At 41.1% G+C, this 15519-nt stretch overlaps 1 protein-coding gene across 8 annotated transcripts in view; it reads right to left on the reverse strand.

Moving 5' to 3' along the window:
- SEMA6D (semaphorin 6D) overlaps positions 1-15519 on the reverse strand; it is a 216454-nt gene that overhangs the window by 31101 nt on the left and 169834 nt on the right. The window lies entirely within an intron of this gene.

Raw genomic sequence — 15519 nt, forward strand, 5'->3', positions numbered from 1 at the left:
GGGGGGGGGGGGATGTCCTTGAAATGACATCTTTTTAAATGCCTGTCCAAAATCCCCTCAGATATTCCAGAAACAAAGGGTTTAATCCCAGAAATGAAGTCCAGGAAATAGCTGTCACTAATTCATTTTTTCTTCACATGAAAGATAAATTAATTAAGGCTTAAAGTGCCATGGAATATTTTGGATGCCCCTGCAAGGAGTAATAAAGGATTACTCGCCAAACCGTATCATCTGTGTTTGTTTTATGGGAAATAAGTAAAATACTGAGTAAAAATAATTTAGAGATTTTTGCTGTGGAATATCTTCTTTGTTCACATGCAGTTCCCAAATTTCTGCCCCTTAGCTGTGCACTGCCTCCATGGCAAATCCTTGGGCCGGTTGCTCCCCACAGCTTTCCTGCCCTTCTGGAAGACATACACTTGATACTCTCAAGCACTATTTTGGGCTGATCTGGCAGGTTTTTGTGCACACACACCACTCGCAGTGGGAGCGTTTCTTCTTGAGAACTGATTCATCTAAGCAAGGGCGCCAGGATTTGGCCCATAGTAAATTCTCTTTAGAGATTGTGCCAACAAAATCTCCCAGCCATGGGAATAGGACGTTTTTGGCAACTCGGCCCCTTGGCTGTCTCACTCTGATGTTTCCTAGTGGTGACAGGCTAAAGGCGAGATCATTATGGGCTTCCTTGCAGAGCACGGCGATGTGGCACCCCAGGAGCTGCTGCCTGGTTAAAGGTGTAAGGACATTATTTCCCCTTTCTCGTGAACAGCCCTAATCTGAAAAGCATCAAAATTTGCACAGTGCACGAAAATGCTGTGATAGAGACTACTCGCTTGGTTAGGAATCAAATTGCAACCTGAGGACAAAAAAAGCTGAAAGTGCTTCAAACAGAAGGATCCGTTTCACAGAATAGCTCCGTGGCCTTTGCACTGGAAGTCAAACCCTTGGAGCAAACCCACTGTTGTGAGGATTTATCAGGGGTACAGAGGGGTACCTTGGTGCAAGTTACCCACACCAGGGCATTACAAATGTGGGATTTGCTTCTTGGCTTTTGAAACGCCTGATGGTAGTGCCAGCCAGAAAAACGGCAGTACTAGAAGAGCCACTCATATTTTCATTCGATAGATCCCTTTTGTGACTGCCACGTAGAAATTACTCTGCAATGTTGCTCGGTTATCCCTACAGCGGGGGGCATTGGATGCACAGCCTGTGGCATCTGCTTGGGCTGTGGCTGCACACTCCTCTCTGCTCTGAGAAGGGCGGCTTGTGGGAAGGGACCTTTCTTCCCTGCTCTACCTCCCAGCCACAAGCTGTCTCAAGGCTTCCATATATCAAGATGAGAGACTAATATGGTTTAAATCTCCTTCTGCTTCAATTAGGCAGGTGACACAATGTTGAGCATCGGATCACATTCCTGTAGGGCAAAGAGTTTCAGTTTGAAGTACAGCATTTTAGAGGATTTCGGTATAGCCAAGACTAATATCTTGTGTCTACAGTTAAATACGGTAGTTTATTATCATTTCAAAATTTGCTGCATGGCTAGAAACCACTTTATATAAGGATTTAAAGTATGTGCACTTACAATATGTGTGCAGTCAGGGAATTACACAGCCACAGGTTTTTAAACACAAATATATGCAGCTCCTATTGATATGATAAACTATCAGTAACATGTGCTGCAAAGCTTCTTAAATCTTCATTGACACAACAGACCACTATTGTGTCAATAGTGTGCAGATTAATGGGGTATTGTCAGGCTATTTTAGGCCTTAACTTTCATTTATCCTAAAACTTGTTCTTCATTGTAACTCTTAACCTTTGGATCCTGCCAACACTTTCTTGTCACAAATATACTAAAGGAATTAAAAGAAACCTGGCTTTCAAATGTTAATTATCCCTAGAATGATTGATTTGTAAAAGAAATCAGCAGAATCTGAAAGTACAGAGGCACAATAAAATGGGCTGAGTGTCAGCCCAAGAGCCAGGAATGCCCCGGGACCAGCTCTGGCTCCAACCAGACTGTCCCTGTGCTCCAGGTGGTAATGAGAGCACTTACCCACCCTATCTCATGGGTTTAGCATATGGATTATTCCTACAGTCTAAAGGACTTTTCACCCTCTAAGTGTTTTACAGACTTAAGCAACACTTGTTCATGAATTTGAAAATGTAAGCAAAATATTAAAAATTTACATACTGATAATAGAACCGCCATCTGTTAGAACACCATCTTGAGTCCTTGATTCATTAATATATGGATAATACTAAACTAATATGTGTTTAAACCAGACATTTCTTTGTGCTTGAATGCCTCCATTGGGTTTATAACCAAGGCTGAGCTGCTTTCAGCAAGCAGGTGTGTTAATTAAAATCACCTCTTCAGCCACACGGTGATTTGGTAAGGAAGTGCAAGTGCACACAGTGCAGGGCAGTTTGTAAGTTCAGAAAATCACCTTCAGAGCATGGTCACACAGGAAAGTTTGCTCAAATGGCGCATCCCTAGGAAATACCAAGTGCCAAGGAAAATGGCATTGATGCTTTCCTCCTGCCTGAGCCAGAGCTGAATCAGTGACTCAGCATGCTAACACAAGGAAACTTATATTTTGAGGACATTTTCATTTAAGCTGTGTCATTTCCAATAAAAACAGCAAACGTCAGTTACAGAAGGATGGTCAAGTCACAGCAGTGCCAAGAAGTGATGATGTTATATCCTAAGAGTAGTTTTGTTTTAGCTAAATATTTTCTCTCTCCCTTCCCTTTTTTTTCTTCCAAAAATCACCACATTTTGCCAGTGCGTACAGACATCTGCCTATTGCATGGCATTGTATAGAGGAATTGGCAATGTAATATGGATCAATACATAATTTCTGATGAAGTAGACAAGCATTTTTTATATTCATTGTCTTTAAATCTAAATTGCAAAGTGCGGATGTTATGACTTACCTTGCCTGTAATTAAGTCTGATAATAAAAGAGAATAGAATTTATTTATTATGAGTGCATAAAATTAGTTGGACAATTTAAGGTGCTATTCAATGAGTAATGCTCCCATAGCAGGGGTAAACATTAGTCTGTCTGATAATATTAGTTTCTATTAACAACCTAGAAAAGTTATTTTTATACAGCTCTGGTTTTATGTGCTTTCATGTCTTCTCAATATCTGGGGGCCATTCTCAATATCTGGGCAGGGCAGGCATGTGTAATAGGTGAATAAATGTAGAACAATTTCCAAGAAAAACAAGCTTTTTATCTCTATCGATTGGTGCAGAATTCTCTCATTTGGATTTTTAAGAACATAAATGTAGAAAATAGGAAGATCAAGCTATAATGCTTCACAGCTCATCACCAGAACAGGGTTAAAGCCGCATCAGCTGAAACTGATAGTTCATTATGGTACTCCACCTTTAGCCTGCACAAAGCAGAATTAGGTGTTTTCTAATGCCCACCTCTGTTAGGATGCCAACCATTCCTGGCTTTAGCATCCAGTTTTCATGAACCCTTACTGTAGCTATTGCCCTATTTGTAGCCACTTATTCACCTCCACTCCCCATGGTTTAGATCCCAAGATGGGTCTTTAGTCTGCCTGCATTTAAATCCTGTCCCTGTTCAATCACCCTAAACCTTTTTGCCTGGGGGAATATAGGTAAAAATCCCAGTGTTTGGCTGGCAAAGCAAAAAAGCTATTTTCCTTTTTCAAGTCCTGAGCTTGTAGCAGTATCAACACAAGTCAGAAGTGAGACATTTCAGAACATCCTTGCTCATGATTTACACCAACAGGCTAAAAATAGCAAACTGCCAATGTAATAAGCCTGTGCTGTGTTGATACAGGCAAATAATTGGTTATAACTCAAGTATTGTATAAAGAGTGGGAAGTTTAAGAAAAGACATTGCACATTTATCCTTATAAATAGTATCCAATTCAAGTATCACATGAACGTAGTTCTTTATAATGTTTACAGGAAAGAAGATAATTTTTTCATATTTTCCAAAGGATGGGAAACCCTCCTTTTCACACTTGTCAGTTGTCAGAAGATTATAGGAGGTGCTTTTAGGCAATTACCATTTTGTAAAATATAGGAGGACACAAAACAGTTCCAACACTTTCTCATAGCATCTTCTTGGGTATTGTGTTGAGAGTTGTGTTTAAAGCATTTAGGACTGTCAAAAATTAACATAGAATCATTTAGGTTGGAAAAGACCTTTAAGATAATTGAGTTCAACCATTAACAACATCACCGTGCTCTCTTTTTTATATTCTTCTAATCTGCCTCCTCAGTTAGAGGGATGTGTAGAAATCCCAGGTTGTATGCCTGTCACTTGAAGGTGTAGTGATAATTTTCTGCTAACGGTGATGGGCTGTGCACCCAAACTTGGCAACTTTATCCTGTCTCTGTATAGGATCACCTTGTGCATATGCTTTCACTCTTGTCATTTATCTTTTTGGCTGGTGTAAGAAATGAGTCCACAGTGTCATTCATGACCACCCATGATCATCTGACACCAGTTTGCCTCGAGAAGCATACAGAACACTATTTCTGTATTGAATATTTAATGATAAATCTAATAGCTGCTCTCAAGTCTTACTTAGGCAAAAGTCCGGCTGAAATGTTGGTTTTCCAATTCCCCTAACTACCTTTGGGGAGGTAGAAGAGATGTGCCAGTAATGAATAAAAATAATAGTAAAACAAATAATTTTTTCTAAGCTTTGGCAGTATGCTGCATGGGTCAGCCAGAGAGGATCATGTAGGATCCTGTGCAGATGAACCTGAGGCAGTGGAAAGCCAGAAATTCCTCCTCTGCTGAGGCTGTGGGGCTGGCAGAGAAAACCCATGTCAGCAAAGATGGGAGAGACAGAGACACAATGCTTTTAATGTGTTGTCCTGTGTGTTTTACTGCTTGAAATGTGCTTAAGAGTGAAATCTGGATGACTGTATGACAAAGCTAATAAAAGGGATTCAAGCAATAAACGTAACTGGGCACAGTCTTGTAAAACTGGTCTTTCCTGCCTGTAAGCTCCCCATCAGGCTTAACTTTGTAAAACTGACTCTTTCAGGGCAACAGTTCTTGCCATGGTACTTTCCTGCAAAGATCATTGCAATAGCCAAACATGACTATTTCCTGATCCTTGCAAAAGGATAGTATTGTAAAAAAAACCCAAAAAAATCCCAGAGAGGGATAATTGTACAGGGCAGAGAGCTGGGAACAGAAAAACCAAGCTTAAGGCATTGTCATGGTCCCCTCTGGGGCCAGGTGTAGAGTGGTAAGTGTTGCAAACTCCCTTCAGCCCTTTAAATGTCCCCAGGAATGATTGAAAGCCAGAAAACTCCATTTTTCTGTACAATGATTAGCTTTTCATTTAGGTATATTACAGCACCCATCTTTTGATGGGGAATTTATTTAAAACATCTAAGGTAATATCAACAAACTACTGTAATTAGATTTAATGGCACACTTCCAAGATTAATAGGTGATCTTCCTCACAGGCTACAATTTTAATTTCCAGAATTTCATTTGTCATACAGCTGTACTCAGCACAGATTCACCATCCACAGTGTTTACCTCCACTTTTCCTCACTAGTAGTAGAATGTGCTGCCTTTTCCAGGCACAGACAGATGAAAAGATGTATTAGCAACAAATTTCTGTTCATGGCATATAATCACCAGATGACAAGACACTTAATGTTATCTATTTATATATTATATATAGCAACTTCTGTTACACAAAATCACTTTTCAGTCCCATTTTAGCGGATTACCTAATCCTGTAATTGATTCTGTGTGATGAGTCCCCGTTGTCCTGTGGAGACCCACTGACCTTCAGAACAGGAACAGGCCTGAAAACATTCTATTATTTCACTGTTATTTATGTGTAAATTACAAGATAATGTAAGATGAGAACAGATGATTTTATCTTTTTATTTATTTCACTGGGCTCAGAATTTTAAGTGTTTTATGTCTTGGCCAAGAAGAAAAAATACTCCCTATCAGTAAGAATGACCAAAGACATAACTGATGTTTTCTTTAAGGTAAATCAAATACTCCCTTAGAAACTTAACCAATCATACCTGTTCTCAAGCAGCTCAGAGCTACAGTAAAGCTCGTTTTTACTGTAACTGTCACATCTCAAAACTTGCAAAGGGGTGAGGCAATTGCTCACTGGTTATAAATACCAGCAGATTAGTTTATCTATAGATTTGTATCATGTTATTCATTCCAGAGTCCGTAAAATCCGACGTGAATCAGCTTGACTTCGTACACAAACAATCACATCCTACACAAAGGTGAGTCCACGGGTAGCAGCTGATGACATTTTATAATCTTGGAGGTTTTTAGTATTACAAAAAACAAGCAATTAATGTGTGCTTGTACAGACTCAGACACATCCATAGACACACACAGACCTTCCTCCTTCACTGTCCCACCAAATATAACTCCATGGATTAAGGCCTTAAATAAGTCTCTAAGAATGTAACTTAGTACAGTCTGAATCTCCCTTGGGCAAGCCTGAGGTAGCTCCTTCGGCTGCCACAGCTGAGCAGCTGTCCAGCCTAACACCGACTCAGGAGCCAAAAACCTGCCTCATTTGGGCGACAGTGAAACAGTTGTAAAGGATCAGACAGACATTATTCACGGCTGATGTAGGGAGGGTGCTTAGAAAATAGTTAATACCAGTAATTACTAAGAATAGAAAGATAAACAACCTGCTTGTAATTTTGTATCTGCTTGAATTCTGAAATAAAGCCTTTTACCACATGGCATTCCTGTCCAGCAAGAGGGTAGACTCTCATCCTGGGTTTGAAGAAAGATGATCAAACTATTTACTTTTGCCTCGGTGACACACACAGAAAGTTCATAGCCCACACACAAACAGTAATGACAGGAGTTGCTGCCTTTGGCATATTACCTTGAGTTTCTGTTTAGTGTATGCCCCTTGACATCTCAGTATCTACTTCCTAGCCTAGGATATTTTGTTCTTGAGGCATAGGTGGATACCTTTAATTATATTTTCAACACTTATGGCCTTATTTAACATTAAAGTTTGAAAAAAATGACTTCTGTCTTTGGTGTACCTCAGTGTTCCTCCTTGTGTGCTAGCTGTGGGCTGCAAAATCCTTTCTATCGAGTAGCTGTAGCAGAACCATCCATGGAAGGTTTGCTTTTCTCTGTTCTGTGCTTTGCACGTTAGTGCAGAAGGAAAATTTCCACTTACAGAAGGTGAGTACACACAATTATTATTCTTTATATACCACATTATTAAAATTAAGAGGTGAAAATAAGTGTAGGTTGTTTGACCCTTTGGAGTTACTGCTACTCCTTCCCCCCACCAACATTTGAAATGGCACCATGTCCACTGATCCTGGGACACATCCTACTGTTTTTCTTTGGAGGATGAAAGATGACATATTTTCACCTTTGAGGTGACAGTAGGTGACAATGAGATAGGTGGCCCATTTCATCCCCACATTGTTTCCCTGATCACAGTGTACCAGCTGCTTGTATGACTCTGCATGTCAGCCCACTAATCTTGAGTGATGCAAAGCTCCACAGAGTCTGGGGAAATACCATTGTCTGTGACAACTCATGCAGGAAACAGTCATGCAAAGGAGCTGTCAGGGAGGAGGCTTGGTCTAGAAGAGGGGGGGTGTATGGGGTCAAAAGTGTAGAAAGCACTTTGGATCCAAGGCAGTATAAATTAGCAATGGCACCTATTCTAGCCCACAAAATCTCCCATTTGCATCGTATACTCAAAAAATTAACATTGCAAAAATATACAAGAAAGCAGCAACCAGTAATAATGAAGCTATTACTAAATACCCTGGATGGTGCTTGACTTGGAAAAACAGGCTCAGGTAGGAATGCCAACACTATTATCTGACGTGGCTCAAAAAAAAGAGTAAGCCATGACATTTCCTTTCTTGGCAAATCACAGGGACTGCTGCAGGCACTCTGTTCCCTCTGCTGCTTGGAGTGATGCAGTCATAGCTGCTGTCACTGTTAGCTACTGATCTCCTCTTTTCTGTGTCTTTGTGGGTAAGAGGAGGGCATGAAAAGTGGTTCTCTATTTGGGAAGCAATGGAAGAAACAGTATTTGTGGCTCCAGTCAAAGTTGTCCACCTCCTTTTATAGATTTGACTTTTTTTTTTTTTAATTACTTGCATGACAAGGTGCCAGGATTTTAGCAGCCGTGTTATAGCAAATAAATCATTTTATAATAAAGTCTCTACTGTCCAGTAGCCAAAGATAACTACAGGTTATTCTCAGCTTTCTTATCAAAAGCTCTTTCAGACTTGGGTATTTTATCTGAGTACTTCAGATGCTGCCTGAATAACTTCCTGTGTTCAGAAGAATCTCAATGATTGTTTATTTTGTGCATATGTACTTTACATGCTGGTGGAAAATGCCTAGCTGGCATTTCTTTCCCTGCCATTATTAGCCATGTATGTGCATTAGGCCGAGAGTTCAGAACTAAACCAGAGAGGAATGGAAAGGTTTCCACCTCCTCATACAGTCAGACCATACAGAAACACTCTCCATGTGTGGGATGGGGGACCCATCTGGGTGAAGCACAGGCTTACTGGGGCCCCTGCCATCTGGGCAGTCCCCTGCACTGCCCTGGCACTGCCAGGTGAAGAAGGGAGTGGAGTCAGGGGAAGACAGGAAAGGCAAAGGGGGGAGAAAGCAGAATTTCCAGTGCTCAGCCAGGTCACAGGTGATTTTGAGAACAGGGTCATGGTCAGGCTTGGACTCCCATCATATCCCATTGCCAGGACTCAAGCCCAGAGGAGCTTTGGACATGTCAGAAGAGGGATCTGAGCGAGGAAGTCTCTGCGAGGTGGATCACGTGTCACTCCTGCCCATCAATAATGTCATGGTGCTGATGTCAGGCCGACAATTTAGATTCAAAATCATTCCTAGAAGGATCAGGGTAGCACGTGAGCATGTGTTCCTGGGGTTGCTGGCCATCTGGGCTGCTCTTAAAGCCGTGTGGTTTTACACCCTGCCCACGTTTCAGGTGTCCTGTATCTAGAACGTTACCAGAGAGAACTGCATGTGTTAACTTGTTCTCTGATCTACATCTCTTCATGAACTTTTGACAGAGCCTAAGTCTATGTTTTCCCTAGGATCTTCAAAACCCTTTCAAACAGACCTGATGACAGAAAGCCTGTTGATTTTTGTTGGGACTGCATGAAGATCCCTCTTTTCTCTCAGTTGTCAAAGGAAAAAAATGTGAACTGTAGTTTTCAAATGTCATACTGGGGAACCAACCCTTAAACACTTCCTCATATATAAAATGTCCTGGCAGGATTACCATATAATATCCATTGCAGCAGTGGAAAATATCAAAGGATCATGATTTAAAATTAAACAAAGCAGTACACTTTCTTGTCTCAAAAGCAATACACTGTTCCTTTTCCTTCTTTTCTCACCTGCAAATTGCCATGCAGTTTGGTAAAGTGGGATTAAGTAGCCACAATAAACACACCCATGTGAGGCCAGAAAGTGCAAATCGAAGCAATCGCTTTACTTTTTAGCCCAAACCTTCTGTTACTGTAGCAAATGAGATTTTTTTTGCAGCTGACTCGCAGAAACTGATTTAGACCCTTTGCACTTGCTGCGAGCAAGTGTTCCCACTCCAAAAATAGCCTATTGAAGAAAGAAGTGTCAGTTGCTGTCTTCAACAGGCTGCTTTCTAAACCCATTGTTAGAAGACACCTACTTCAAATGAAACCTGGCATGTCACCACGCCGGTGGGCAAAGTGCCATTCTAGCAGATGGGCAGGGGGTAGGCAGTGCCAGCAATTCAGTCTGTTTATCAACCTGAGTAACAAGGTTGTATTCCCATCTGAGAATGTCAGAGCCTGTAGCTGTGCTCTGCCTTAACCTGTGTCCTTACATGTGTTGCTGCCCAGACACATCTATGGGGTATTTAAAACGTTTCTATTTGATTTTGAGCCCAAAGTACTCTGTTTGACCAGGCACTAGGTTTAAGTTTGGGATGGGTGAGCCCGGCCTGCCATGGTCTGCAATGAAGGTGTGGGCAGGACCACGTGAGCAGTTCTTGTCTTTCAGTGCCTTTATTCCCACTGTGGCATTTAGCAGAAAATATGTGGGAAAACACTTCAGGGTGCTGTAGTCATGGCAAAAACTTCCAGAAACACCTCAACAGCTGTGGAAATGGTGAGAAACTGCAATGTAGGTATCTCTGATTGGAGCTGTAGGAGATCAGTAAGGGGTTAATCTCAGTGCTCAGGTCCCCCTACATTTAGTGTGAACATGTGCCCAAGTACCAGGTGGTAAGAGCAGTCCTGCTCTCATTTTGTACTTGTCTCACAAATCCCCACACTCTCACTGGCTCACAAGAGCATCAGGCCTTGATGAACTGGGATTCATATGCCTCAGCCTTGTGAGACTAATGTGACAATAAAGTCTCCACCTTTTGATGTGTCTTGTGCAAAAAAAGTGTTGACTTTCTAGTGAAATGCCAGCCTGTGTGTGGAGACTTTATCTAGGTTCTTCTGTAGCACCTATTTTTATTAATTATGTTACGAAGTCTCAAATTAATGCATGTAAACTCTATCTGCATATTTTCAAAATCCTGTCTTATATATCCCATGAAACTATTAGTTTAGTTATCACTAGGTATTAAAATTTAAAAGGGTCACTAAATGCATACTGCTAGAAGGGAACAACATTAGTTACACATTACCAGAACAAAACTAAATTAAGAAACAGCTCATTTCCTTTGTACCATCAATATTTTACTCAGCCATAGCCTGGATGCTTGTACTCACAAAAAGGAATTAATCATTCATGTGCTAATGTACATCCATTATTTTTAAATCATCACTTAAGTAATCATTTTTGTGTGTGCTCAGATGTGTGATGCCTGCTTATGAAAGTGCAGGAAAGATCAATACAAATTAAATAAAATTTAAAAGGTAGATATCTGTGAAACAGATGCAAAAGAGTCCTCCATGCAGTAAAATTGTAATCAAATTTCTGTTAAACTCTGTTAGTGAGTCATAATTTGAAAAAGATACCAGTCTAATGCTAAACTTATTTATATGCCATGCTACCCTCTTCATTTTGGTGCGAGCATACACAATGAAGTTCATCACAGATTTTGTCTTAAAACATGCATAAAACTGAAACAACAAAATCTTTATTGCCATTTAATTGGGTACTGCCATTTCCCAACAGTTTATTTACCGAGAACCGCAATGCTCACATCATAACATCCTCTGTGTCTGCACATCTGGGAGATTCCCAAAGCCCTTCACGAAGTGAGGTGCAGGAAGCCTCGTGGAAACTCTTCCCCCTGTGCTGAGTGCAGGGCTCCCAGCTTCTGCTGCAGGTCACACACCAAGTGTGGGAAACAAAGCACTGTGTGTGGCTCAGCAAAAACAACATTCTCCTCTCCTGCGAAGTGTCACACAGCCTTTAACATCCACCCAGTACAGATCACAATAATCAAAGTCTCATTTCCCTGGCTCCCTGGAATGGACTAACTGTATCTCCTGGGCTGGATTTGCTGCTGCCTTGGGCTTGTCATTTACACCCATGGAAAGTGCTTCCAAATCAAGAGCCCTGCTTTGCTCAGATATAAATTACAGCCACTTTACTCAGACATAAACGTCTATCTAAGGTGCAAAGTAGGGAAGAACAGCAGTTAGTGCTGGCTACATATAAGAAGACTTAAGATGGTCCTACTAGACTGGAGCCCACAGTCCCACGGAAATTAAATCAACTTCTGCTGAAAGTGTGATTGCTTCTTTTGGACTACCCGTATCAGTGAAAGAATATGGCAAAGCTGTTAGATCCCTGCAAAGACAGTGAATTTCAAGCATAGTACTTGAAGTAGAATTTGGTGTTGCAGTGCTGTAGGGTTTTTTTTCTATTGATTCAGTAATTTTATGGTGATGTATTTTAATGACAATTTCTCTGTGTTTATGAGGCAATAACAAAATCTGAAAAATGAATTCCAAGGCCAAGTTGTCTATTTGTATATGGTATGGCTTCCTGTAAATTAACAGAGATGAACCAGAACAATGCTCAGCAGAAAGCAAAAGGGCATGTACCTTGACTTGAAGATGGGAAGACTTGAGTTCCTTTTTCAGCTAAGACCTGACATTCTCAGTCTGTGAAATGGAGAAAATGATCCAGCAGGCAATATTTCTGTTCTGCAGAAACTTCTGAGTTTTAGTAGTGGGTTGCCAGTTACCTCTACACCAAAAGCCATGCTTTTGGATATTTAATTTCGAATAAAGGACTTCTTTTTTAATTCCTCTCTTCCCCTTCTTATTAGACCCAGATATTTTCCAGATGAAATTTTTGTGAAAACCAGTGCATCCCTGTGAACTGTTTTTCCCTCATCAAGACATCATATTTCCAGCCATCTCATCTGCAAATGTCAACGAGTATATGGCAAAAAAGGAAGCATGAAAGTATAATTAGTTCACTGATAGTGGATAATAGAGCAGCATGAACTGACCATGATTCAGAGATGTATTGTGAATGACTATATTTTCGCCTGCAAGGAACTGAGAGTTTAACTTTTCTTTTGGAGAAGTCCCAGGTGAAGCTGGGTTGGGCCACAGCTTGGGGGCTCCCTGAGGAGCATGCAGGAGTTCAGTACACACTGCGTAGGCACCAAACCAAGCACACAATTTACATCCCCTGGCAGTGCAAAGCAACCAGTTACTACAGTCCAATACACAGATATGAATCCATAACCTTGCAGAATTGGATTGGATCCGTTTATTTAATTTCAACCTAATTAAGGGACAATGCGTAGTCTCGAGCAGTGTGTAAGGCAAAAAACAATTGACAGATGAAGTGCCCACCAGGTCTGGAGGCCACTGTCAGTTAACCACGCAGGACAAGCACTTTTGATACACAAACAGTTGAATAAATATGGGATTTTCCCCCCTCTTTTAGCAAATTCAGCTGTTGATAAGGCTGACAGACAGAGGGAGGAAGGGGAATGAGAAGGCAATGAGCTTCTCAGGCTCGGTGTGTGCCACTTGGGTGGGTAGAGGAAGGGCCCTTTCCTAAAGGAGATATATTTGAGTTAGTGGAGGTGACACAGGTCCTTTGTATGAGCTGTCTGCATGGAGCTACCTGACTGCTTAAGATTGAAGTAGCTGATAAGAATGTAGAGTTTGACCTATAATAATTTCTTTTTTTTTGGTGCCTTAAGGACTAAGTGGGTCTTTTCCCCAGTCAGAAGCTGCAAGTGAGCTGGGAATCACTTGAGAGAGATTCAGCTGTGTCTGTGGACCTTCACCACTCTCTATGCAGAGGAGAATCCTTGGAGAGAAATCAGAATGGGAGCTTGCACAGATGCAGAGAATTGCCCCAAACCTATGTGTGTGCATCCACTGTCTCCAAACACACATGTGCCTTTTTTTGCCTTTGCTTAAATTTAGCAAGTGTAAGTGTCCTGAAATGCACTTCATATGATGTGAAGGATAAAAATGTCTCTGTCTTGCTTGTGCCAGTTTATTGCTAATGCAGGCAGGTGATTCATCAATGGATGAAATGAGATTTTCAAGTTGTTTTAAAATGATGAGGTAGTTTTCAGAGCTCACGCAGTTTGTTACTAGATACACGATTTATTAATATATTTGTCAAATAATGTATTTGACAAGTTTTAAAAACATTTCTAGCTAATTGCTTTTATAGATCATCAATCTTAGGAGAGGAATAGCAAGATAAGATTGTATTTTACAGTTCGTATTTTTCTAGTCTCTCTCTTGTCATAGCCCTGTGAAAGAGATGGCAGTGTAAACATTGGATCCATGTCTCCCTATGATTTTTCTTTGGTTTACTGTTGATTTTCTTTTGAGCTGGACTCAACCTTGCAAGTGAAACCAGATAAGGAGACTGGCCAGTTTCAAACTTCAGCTTACAGTTTCATAATTGAGTAGTGTATTGTGATTGCTTTCAGCACCATGGGACTTTTTAACAGCACTTTGCCTGATTTTTTGTTTTGATTTCACTCTAAACCATACCTATGTTTCCATCTATTCCTTACTCGGTCCTATTCAGAAATATCATTTTCAGGATTACATTTCCTATTAAAAGCTTGATTGAAAGATGGATTCAGGGCTCAGACACATGCTCACTTAACAAAGCAGATGCAGCAATTTCCTCAAGCTGTTTGTTACCACCTGCTTGTCAGACACTGTATCCCACCAAGGAGTGGATGGAGTGTTTGGTGGCTGCTTCAGTGCAAAGTCCTGTGGCTCAGTTATATTCCCTGGACATGTTCCCTTCCATCTGCAGATGTCTAAGTGTCAAACAGGCACTTAAGGCCCACTGACATAGACTGGAATTATTAATGATCTGAGCAGTTTTCCTGATTGAGACCAGAGTTTCCAGTCCTGTGACAAGATACACCACAAGAAGACTTCCAAACCTGTCCTGGGCAGCCACTGGGCTCTGCTCAGGCACAGGAGTCTGCCAGAACCAGTGCAGGACCAGGGGCTCAGGCTGAGCACACACATCCCCTCCCACGTGTTGATGGTCATTTCCAGGCCCAGCTGCTTTTTACAGCCCCTCTGCCAACCACTGCTGCCCCATAACTCTGCAGAACAGATCATGTGCCTCTTCCCTCTGCTCTCTGGGTAAAATCAGGCAGACAGCTTAAACACCTGCTTTAACTGTTTAAATATAATGTAGTTTTAAAGCCATAAAAGCCTAGCAGAAAAACAGGGAGAAGTCTTGGAGACCATTCTGCTGAATAAGTGTGGGAAAATTTCTGATACTGGACTGGTAACTGGGAAAAGTAAAGCAGTGATGCCTCAAACCACAGTAATGGTTTGTTAACTAATATTGTGGGTTCACAACCACTTTTCTGGGACTACTGTGGTGGGGAGGAGAGAGATGGGTTACAGAGATGTAAATCTCTGCAAGATCAGCATGTACACACCCTTCACAAACCTGCTCATGCAGCTTGCACATAAGCCTACAAGGAGTTGCTGATCCAGGTTTTTCTTAATAACAAAAATATATTTTTTGGAACTTAAGATTTGGAACTTAATGCAGTCTGCTAATCTATCTTTTATTAAAAAATAAACCAGAGCAACATAGAAGAAATAGGACCAGCCAGTGCTGGGAAGGCAGACTATTATAGCGAGAGCGAGAGCATGTGCATCTACACTGAATGGACTTCATTTCTGAGGTGTGCCTTACTCAGACCCAGCCCTGCAAATGTACTCCACCAGGCTTACTGGCATGGGACAAAAACACTGCCTGATCCAGTCCCTACAGATCAGATCCACTCATCTGCAAGAGCTGTTTTCCTACCACTCTTTCTTAGTGTTGAAAAGCCTTTGCTAGGTCAAAAAATTCAACAGTTAGCTTTATTTCATTTGTGACATGGTATGTTTTTTTTTGTTTTATATACATTTTAAAGTTATCTTTGTCTTCAGCAGAGGGTGATAAGTTGTGGTATTGTCACCCTAACAGTTCAGAAACAGCTACAACAAGCAGGGTGAGCAGAGGCACTTCAGAAGCT

This window comes from Corapipo altera, unplaced genomic scaffold, assembly GCF_003945725.1.
Source record: "Corapipo altera isolate COAL_440 unplaced genomic scaffold, ASM394572v1 50, whole genome shotgun sequence".
In the NCBI taxonomy this organism is placed as follows: Eukaryota; Metazoa; Chordata; class Aves; order Passeriformes; family Pipridae; genus Corapipo; species Corapipo altera.